This window comes from Megalobrama amblycephala, linkage group LG13 (assembly GCF_018812025.1).
Source record: "Megalobrama amblycephala isolate DHTTF-2021 linkage group LG13, ASM1881202v1, whole genome shotgun sequence".
NCBI classification, from domain to species: Eukaryota; Metazoa; Chordata; class Actinopteri; order Cypriniformes; family Xenocyprididae; genus Megalobrama; species Megalobrama amblycephala.
The window spans coordinates 10,405,305-10,414,747 of NC_063056.1; the positions used below are offsets into that span (position 1 = coordinate 10,405,305).

Sequence of the window (9,443 nt, forward strand, 5' to 3'; positions counted from 1 at the left end):
TCTTGATGAGTATCAGTTTAGTCTTTAGTCTCAGTCCACAGCGTTTCATGAACATGTAATGTTAGACATCTGCATTTATTACAAGAGCCTGATCCTGGATCTGTTTGATTCACACTTTAGTTTTCTAGTGAAATCTCTCAGACCCTTGAAGGGGCTCTTCAACTGCAGTTCACAACTAAATTCAACACCACGGCAAAGCAATATTTTATTGATGTCACCACCTTTTTTAAAAAAAAATACAAAAACAATTTCTGATATGTATTTTGAATATTCCGAATGCGGGGCATTTTGTGAATTTTGATATACATAAAAGAATTTCTTCTCACTGCCATGAAAGATCTGTGATCTAAAGTGTTATTTTCAGATTGACTTGGTTTAACTAGTATGATTAGCTCCTTTGTACATACATTTGTGATGTTTTCCTTGGTGATGACGTTATGTATGTAATTATTACTGTTACGGTTTCTTTTTGTCCTATACACATTTCATAAATATTATTGTTGGCCTTGAATATCAATGTAATTTTAGAGGAAAAGAGAATGTATTGACAATCCATCACAATCAACAGTCAAAAGCGCATCATACTTCAGTAAATGGCGAGTGAAGGATCTCGACCCTGATGTACAGTCTCGTGCACATGATGGTTCGGTTCTCCAGCTCAGCCAGTTCTCATGGATTTTCCCCCATGTTTTCCAGATTTGATGTACATTTATTTGTGCTGGCACTTTAGATTTTTAAGCCTTCTTTTCATGAATTCTCTGAAAAATGTGACGGTATGCTGGTGTGCATGTTCAGGTGATTGGTTATGATGTTACAGTGGCTTTGTATTAATATGTACCTATACAGACCACAGATGATACTGGATTGAGTAGAAAGGGATTGTGGGTTCGCTCTGAATCTGAACTAGTTTCCCATCTTCTCTGATTGGAATCATTATTTTTTTGTGCATATAGAGGTGAGTCTCTTGAAACCTGTCAAGAACATGTTCATCTTCACCCTAAAAACCTTCAAAGTGAAGAATAAGAAGCCTATTTTTAAGAACAATAAAGGGTTTTTTGCATTGTGACATTTTCATGACTATTAAACACATTTAATGTAACTGCCTTTTAATTTATGCTGATTTAAAGTAAACAATCATATTTTTTTAATTATTTTGATACTGTAATGAGAATAAACCAAAACAGTCAAATAGCTGGAGGGGGAATGTGCTTTAATTGTCATGAAAATGTCACCATTCAAAAATATCTTAATAGTTTCTTAATATCCAAATGTTTTCTCTTGAGATTCATCTTGTATGCATTGTAATATTTTATGTTCTTGGATTATTTGCTGAAATGGCCAGAATATTATTGAATGAAATCATATGTAACAATCAGAAATGTTTGTTAGTTTCAGACCAGAGCAAGATCCCAGTCTTCTTTCTCACAAATGCAGAAGCAGTGATTTAAGATGGATTTTTTTTTTTATTATTCATCAGTTTTCTAAATGAAATAAGGACCCAGCATCTCTCTGCTGTGTAACTTTTATTTTTTCAGCGTATGGTTTATTTTAAATACCTCAGAGAAAGACATGCTCTTCTCTGTGTTTGTAAAGTGTTCTCTATTTATTTCTCTTATGCCCGTGACGGCGTGTCCTACACCGAGCTGAAGAAGAAAGACTGAACTCCTTCAGGTCATGTGTCTTTCTGATGGCTCTTCTGACACCTGTCCGGCTGACATAGATGTTTTAGGTCTGTTTTCTATTTTGCCCTGACTTTTATTTTGTAATGTATCAAAAGAGTCATTTTTACAAGATACCTGGGCTTGTCTGTTTTGACTGCAATTAAATGACTTGTCATTCTGACTCTTTAATAAAAAGGGACACTTGACTACACTCTCTCTGTTTGTGTTTTCTTCAATAACACTGTTGCCCTCTAGAGGAGAGGAAACATGAGTGGTGAGTTCAGACCAGCTTATATGATGAGGATGTTTCCACAGGGAATACTTGGGTTCAGGTTGTCATATGAAAATAATATATGATGCATTGGTTTTGAATTGATTAGAAGTTTATCTAATATATTATTATGTATTATATAATTGTACGGCTAAGATGACCCCCTCCTCCCATCTTATTTTTTTTTCTCTAGACTATAGATGGCACAAATATGGAGTGAAAACTTTATCAAAACCTCCAACAAATGCACGCAAGATCCACATGTGTGTGCACAACTAAACACATTTGATGAATGACTATGCTGTATTTAATTTTGTCATTTCATTTGAATGTCAACATTTGTGAGATTTAGTCAGTCGATCTAATTTTGTGTCTGGAAAATGCTTATAATGTGCAATGTTGAATATCAGAGTTTTTTGTGTCTGTTAATAAGGGATTTGCAGACGTTAATGCTTTTGGAGTTGTGGAGAAAAAATAATTTTTATTTTAAAATATAAAATTAGAAGTCAGGGGTAAGATTGGCACCAGGATTATCACAAAAGTGGCAAGTTGTTAGTGTTATGTTTTGTTTTAATTATAATACTTATAATTCCTAATGTTAATATTTAGTAATTTCATGAATTAGATTTCAGGCATCTTCGCTTTTCATTAAAACAGGCGAATTGAGTGAAATCATTGAATTCATGGTTTTGCTATTATGACATATCTTTAAAATATGGGCAATTAAAAATGTAAATATTTATATGTGTACATGTATAGTATCTCACAGAAGTGAGTACACCCCTCACATTTTTGTAAATATTTTATTATATCTTTTCATGTGACAACACTGAAGAAATGACACTTTGCTACAATGTAAAGTAGTGAGTGTACAGCTTGTATAACAGTGTAAATTTTCTGTCCCCTCAAAATAACTCAACACACAGCCATTAATGTCTAAACCGCTGGCCACAAAAGTGAGTACACCCCTAAGTGAAAATGTCCAAATTGGGCCCAAAGTGTCGATATTTTTTGTGGCCACCATTATTTTCCAGCACTGCCTTAACCCTCTTGGACATGAGTTCACCATAGCTTCACAGGTTGCCACTGGAGTCCTCTTCCACTCCTCCGTGACGACATCACGGAGCTGGTGGATGTTAGAGACCTTGTGCTCCTCCACCATCCATTTTGAGAATGCCCCACAGATGCTCAATAGGGTTTAGGTCTGGAGACATGCTTGGCCAGCCCATCACGTTGACCCTCATCTTCTTTAGCAAGGCAGTGGTTGTGTGTTTGGGGTCGTTATCATGTTGGAATCCTGCCCTGCGGCCCAGTCTCTGAAGGGAGGGGATCATGCTCTGCTCATCCATGGTTCCCTCAATGAACTGTAGCTCCCCAGTGTCGGCAGCACTCATGCAGCCCCAGACCATGACACTCCCACCACCATGCTTGACTGTAGGCAAGACACTTGTCTTTGTACTCCTCACCTGGTTGCCGCCACACACGCTTGACACCATCTGAACCAAATAAGTTTATCTTGGTCTCATCAGGACATGGTTCCAGTAATCCATGTCCTTAGTCTGCTTGTCTTCAGCAAGCTGTTTGCGGGCTTTCTTGTGCATCATCTTTAGAAGAGGCTTCCTTCTGGGATGACAGCCATGCAGACCAATTTGATGCAGTGTGCGGCATATGGTCTGAGCACTGACAGGCCAAATTTACACTGTTATACAAGCTGTACACTCACTACTTTACATTGTAGCAAAGTGTCATTTCTTCAGTGTTGTCACATGAAAAGATATAAAATAATTATAAAAATGTGAGGGGTGTATTCACTTCTGTATATAAGTCATGGATTAATTTTAGATGAATCACTGGGATTCTGCCTTGTTTGTTACTGGTTATTCAGTTATTCAACTAAATTGTCAAAACAAAATTTTAAATAGAAGCTGCTTGGAAACAATCCCGACCCTGTTCCCGGAGGCACAACAACAGTACAGATTTTGGATGTCTCCCTTATCTGACCCATAGCTAACGAGTTGAATCAGGTGTTTCAGAGAGTTCGAAAATGTTGGTTTGTCTCCAGGAACAGGGTTGGGAAACTTCAATAGTGCACCTTTGGGATGTGGTGGAACGGGAGATTCTCATTATGGATGTGTAGATGACAAATCTGTGTGATGCTATAATTTTCAATACAGACAAAAATGTTTCTCAGAGAAAAGTTTCCAGCACCTTGTTCAAACTATATGCGGTAACATTTTAGAATACGGTTCCATCATTAATAAATAACTACACTGGAACAAATGAATAATGCAATATTTACATTAACTACTATTAACTAACAAGAAACTATGATTAACTAATTAGTACGTAATAATGCTCAGCTGAATGTGGCAGTTCACTATTAGCTACTAACTACAGTAACTACTATTTTTTCATACCTCCCAGAGACCTAAGAACTACTATATACAGGTTCATAATTAATGTGAATAATGTATAATTAATTCTAAAGTAAAGATCATGTTAATCTACTAGTAATGACTCAAGTATAAGCAAATCCTTCATAAGGAATTATGAAGGATTATAACCACATAACCACATTCAACTGAGCGCTCTTATTTACTAATTCATTAATCAGAGTTTCTTGTTAATAGTACAAACCCGATTCCAAAAATGTTGGGACACTGTACAAATTGTGAATAAAAAAGGAATGCAATAATTTACAAATCTTATAAACTTCTATTTTATTCACAATAGAATATAGATAACATATCAAATGTTGAAAGTGAGACATTTTGAAATGCCATGCCAAATATTGGCTCATTTTGGATTTCATGAGAGCTACAGAAAAGTTGGGACAGGTAGCAATAAGAGGCCGGAAAAGTTAAATGTACATATAAGGAACAACTGGAGGACCAATTTGCAACTTATTAGGTCAATTGGCAACATGATTGGGTATAAAAAGAGCCTCTCAGAGTGGCAGTGTTTCTCAGAAGTCAAGATGGGCAGAGGATCACCAATTCCGCCAAAGCTGCGGTGAAAAATAGTGGAGAAATATCAGAAAGGAGTTTCTTAGAGAAAAATTGCAAAGAGTTTGAATTTATCATCATCTATAGTGCATAATATCATCCAAAGATTCAGAGAATCTGGATCAATCTGTGCGTAAGGGTCAAGGCCGGAAAACCATACTGGATGCCCGTGATCTTCAGGACCTTAGACGGCACTGCATCACATACAGGAATGCTACTGTAATAGAAATCACAACATGGGCTCAGGAATACTTCCAGAAAACATTGTCGGTGAACACAATCCACCGTGCCATTCGCCATTGCCGGCTAAAACTCTATAGGTCAAAAAAGAAGCCATATCTAAACATGATCCAGAAGCGCAGCTGTTTTCTCTGGGCCAAGGCTCATTTAAAATGGACTGTGGCAAAGTGGAAAACTGTTCTGTGGTCAGACAAATCAAAATGTGAAGTTCTTTTTGGAAAACTGGGACGCCATGTCATCCGGACTAAAGAGGACAAGGACAGCCCAAGTTGTTATCAGTGCTCTGTTCAGAAGCCTACATCTCTGATGGTATGGGGTTGCATGAGTGCGTGTGGCATGGGCAGCTTACACATCTGGAAAGGCACCATCAATGCTGAAAGGTATATCCAAGTTCTAGAACAACATATGCTCCCATCCAGACGTCGTCTCTTTCAGGGAAGACCTTGCACTTTCCAACATGACAATGCCAGACCACATACTGCATCAATTACAACATCATAGCTGCATAGAAGAAAGATCCGGGTACTGAAATGGCCAGCCTGCAGTCCAGATCTTTCACCCATAGAAAACATTTGGCGCATCATAAAGAGGAAGATGCGACAAAGAAGACCTAAGACAGTTGCGCAACTAGAAGCCTTTATTAGACATGAATGGTACAACATTCCTTTCATAAACTGGAGCAACTCTCCTCAGTCCCCAGACGTTTGCAGACTGTTATAAAAAGAAGAGGGGATGCCACACAGTGGTAAACATGGCCTTGTCCCAACTTTTTTGAGATGTGTTGATGACATGAAATTTAAAATCAACTTATTTTTCCCTTAAAATGATACATTTTCTCAGTTTAAACATTTGATATGTCATCTATGTTGTATTCTGAATAAAATATTGAAATTTGAAACTTCCACATCATTGCATTCTGTTTTTATTCACAATTTGTATGATGATAATGTGGCTTTATTCATTTGTTGCTGTGTAGTTAAACATTAATAATGGAACAGTATTCTAAAGTGTTACTGTAAAAAGTTTTATGTTCAGGGAAGGAGGTGAGAACCGGCGAACGTTCAACATAATTTTAATGGCCAAAATAAACAAGCAATGAAACAAAGTAAAGAGGCAGCACCTCACAGATGACTGGCGCCTAAACTAAAACAAAACACCAGCATAAATGCTCCGGGCCTGGTCCTCTTTTCTTCCACTGTTGTCACTCTTCCTTTTGTCCTTCCAGAGCTCCTTCATTGGACTCATTAACACTCACACCACCGGCCTCACTCCATTCCCACAGCTCTCTGCCCCGCCCTGCTTGTCACAGTTACCCTATATGCCATGAAGATCTAAGCCAGTTCTGAAGGCAAAAGAGGGTCCAACCCAGTACTAGCAAGGTGTAAAAAAAAGTGGCTGGTGAGTGTATACATTCTGTAAAAGTTTGCCCAGCGGAGACTTTTTGCCCCATTAGTGGCCACTTTGAATAATTTACCACTTTGCTATGATAACTAAATTAGCAAACATATTTCATTAAAATCACATTGGCTAATGCATCATCATCCTGTTTAGATATATACTTATATCTAAACATTTTAAATGACATAAAAGATAATGCAGATTGTTCTTAAGGCGGGTATCTGTCCCTCGGATTGGTGTCACAGGTTTATATCACAAGGGAATATCTCACAAGGGAACTGCGATTGTTCCTGAAATATCTTACTTTTCATAGAGTTCACTTTGGTGTCCCATTAGTTTAAATAAACCTAAAATATAATAGCTCATGTAATATCATCATGACCTCCTGAGGGTGACAATCAACATTTCAACAAAGTTTACAAAAAGTTGAATTGCTGAAAAGTTGCCAACCATTTAGGTTGTGGTGAACAGTGAAACCTCCCAGTGCTGTTGGACTGTGACATCAGCGCTTTTGGAATGCTGCTCGACTGATCAAATTCTAGAACCGGAACTAACTGTTATATTATGTTGTCTACTGCTGATTTAGTTTCCTTCTACCCCTTTATTTCATTGTGTTTGCTGCTTTATTCTGTGCTGTCCTTTTTTCACTCTATAAAAGTCTGAAAAAATATGGCACAATGTACCTTGTTAAAGTCACCAAGAAATCAAAATGGACCATTCTTATTTTATTTATTTAATTGAATATCACCATATTTATTATAAATGATTAACCCATGCACATTTTTTTTTTTAAATAATAATTAAAAAACAAACTTTCATTCACGTGAGATTGACCAATACTGTAGCAAACCACAACCATCCAATCAATTCCCCATAGACTAAATCAAGTTCCACCCGATGATCACACAGCATTGACTGCAAAAGCTCTTCACTGTGTTTTCTGCTTCTCTCATATATGCAAGAGTGGCTCTGATGAATAGTAAAAGAACACTGATTGACAACAGAGTTTTTCCTCCGTGTCCTTGTTCTCACAGAAGTGGTTTTCATCAACTGATGGATGAAATGCTCTTTTAATTGGAGCCAGCCAGGTGTGCGACAGAAACGAGCTCCGTGGAGGATTGTTTAAAACCAGTGAGTCTTGATGACTGTCAGTCTGTGGAATCTCAACATTGTCCATCTCTATGATGGCGTAACGTCTCTAAGAAAGACATCTGGACCATGACTGTCCTGTCCCATAACCCCCATCATGTCATATAGGATTCATATACCATAAGCTCATTGCTTTGTACTAAATTTATTTTTTTTCTTCACCATCATTAAGAAGCAGATCGGTGTGTGACTCTATCAGCATTAAATGTGAAATCTCAAAATCCATATCAAACCTTCAATCTGTTTTATCATGTTAGCAGGTGGTGTGTGCCAAAATTAATATCTGAATAGTGTTGATTATTGAATTAGCCCTGTCAGCCAGTAATGATAATAATATTTGTTCAAAGGCCATGCTGAGATATGAATTACAAGATGCCTGTGCCGTTTGCTAAACACCAAATTATTTTCATTATTATTTTCGTTATTGCTGTTACATTTTACAAAATACACTACCAGTCAAAAGTTTGGCAACATTACTATTTTTAATGTTTTTGAACGAAGTCTCTTATGCTCATTAAGGCTGCATTTATTTCATAATAAATACAGAAAAAAACAATAATATTGTGAAATATTATAACAATTTAAAATTATGATTTACTATTTTAATATACTTTAAAATGTAATTTATTACTGTGATGCAAAGCTGAATTTTCATCATCATTACTCCAGTCTTCAGTGTCACATGATCAATGTTGAAAACAGTTGTGTTGCTTAATATTTTTTTTGGAACCTGTGATACTTTTTTCAGGATTCATTGATGAATAAAAGGTTTAAAAGAACAGCATTTATTCAAAATATAAATCTTTTCTAACAATATAAATCTTTACTATCACTTTTTTATCAATTTAACACATCTGTGCTGAATAAAAGTATTCATTTCTTTCAAAGAAAAAAAAAAATTACTGACCCCAAACTTTTGAACGGTAGTGTATATTGTTACAAAATATTTCTATTTTAAATAAATGCTGATATTTTTTTTAACTTTTTATTCATCAAAGAATCCTGAAAAAGTATCAGAGGATATAAAATAATATTAAATAAAATAACTGTTTCCAACATTGATAATAAATCAGCATATTATAATGATTTCTGAAGGATCATGTGACACTGAAGACTGGAGTAATGATGCTGACAATTCAGCTTTGCATCACAGAAATAAATTATATTTTAAAGTATATTAAAATAGTAAACCATAATTTTAAATTAATATTTCACAATATTACTTTTTTTTCCTATATTTATTATGAAATAAATGCAGCTTTAATGAGCATAAGAGACTTCGTTCAAAAACATTAAAAATAGTAATGTTTCCAAACTTTTGACTGGTACTGTAAAATATATATTGGGGAGAACAGGGCTAGTTGTCACCATTACCCCCCCCCCCCCCCCCAACCTTACAATATGAATAAAGAAAATTAAGATGGACACAGTTTTTGTATTATCAGCTGTATATGTCAGTGCAACTTATAACACCAACATGTCACAAAGAAAATTTAAAAAATGAAAAAAACAGAATCACTGAGTTGGAAAAAGGATCACCCCCTTGTGTCAGTATTTTTTTGAACCACATTTTGCTTTAATTGCAGCCTTTAGTCTGTTGGGATATGTCTCTACTAACTTTGCACATCTAGACTTTGCAATATTTGCTGCTCAAGTTCAGTTCAATTTGATGGTGAACGTTTGTGGACTGCAGTCTTCCACAGATGTTCAATGGGGTTT

At 36.0% G+C, this 9,443-nt stretch overlaps 1 protein-coding gene across 1 annotated transcript in view; it reads left to right on the plus strand.

Moving 5' to 3' along the window:
- LOC125242848 (lysophosphatidylcholine acyltransferase 1) overlaps nt 1-1,872 on the plus strand; it is a 52,712-nt gene extending 50,840 nt beyond the window's left edge. Inside the window, exon 14 of the mRNA XM_048151842.1 lies at nt 1-1,872. This exon is cut by the window's left edge and continues 1,750 nt beyond it. The gene's annotated coding sequence lies outside the window, so the exon portion shown is untranslated.
- Nucleotides 1,873-9,443: the final 7,571 nt, after the last annotated feature.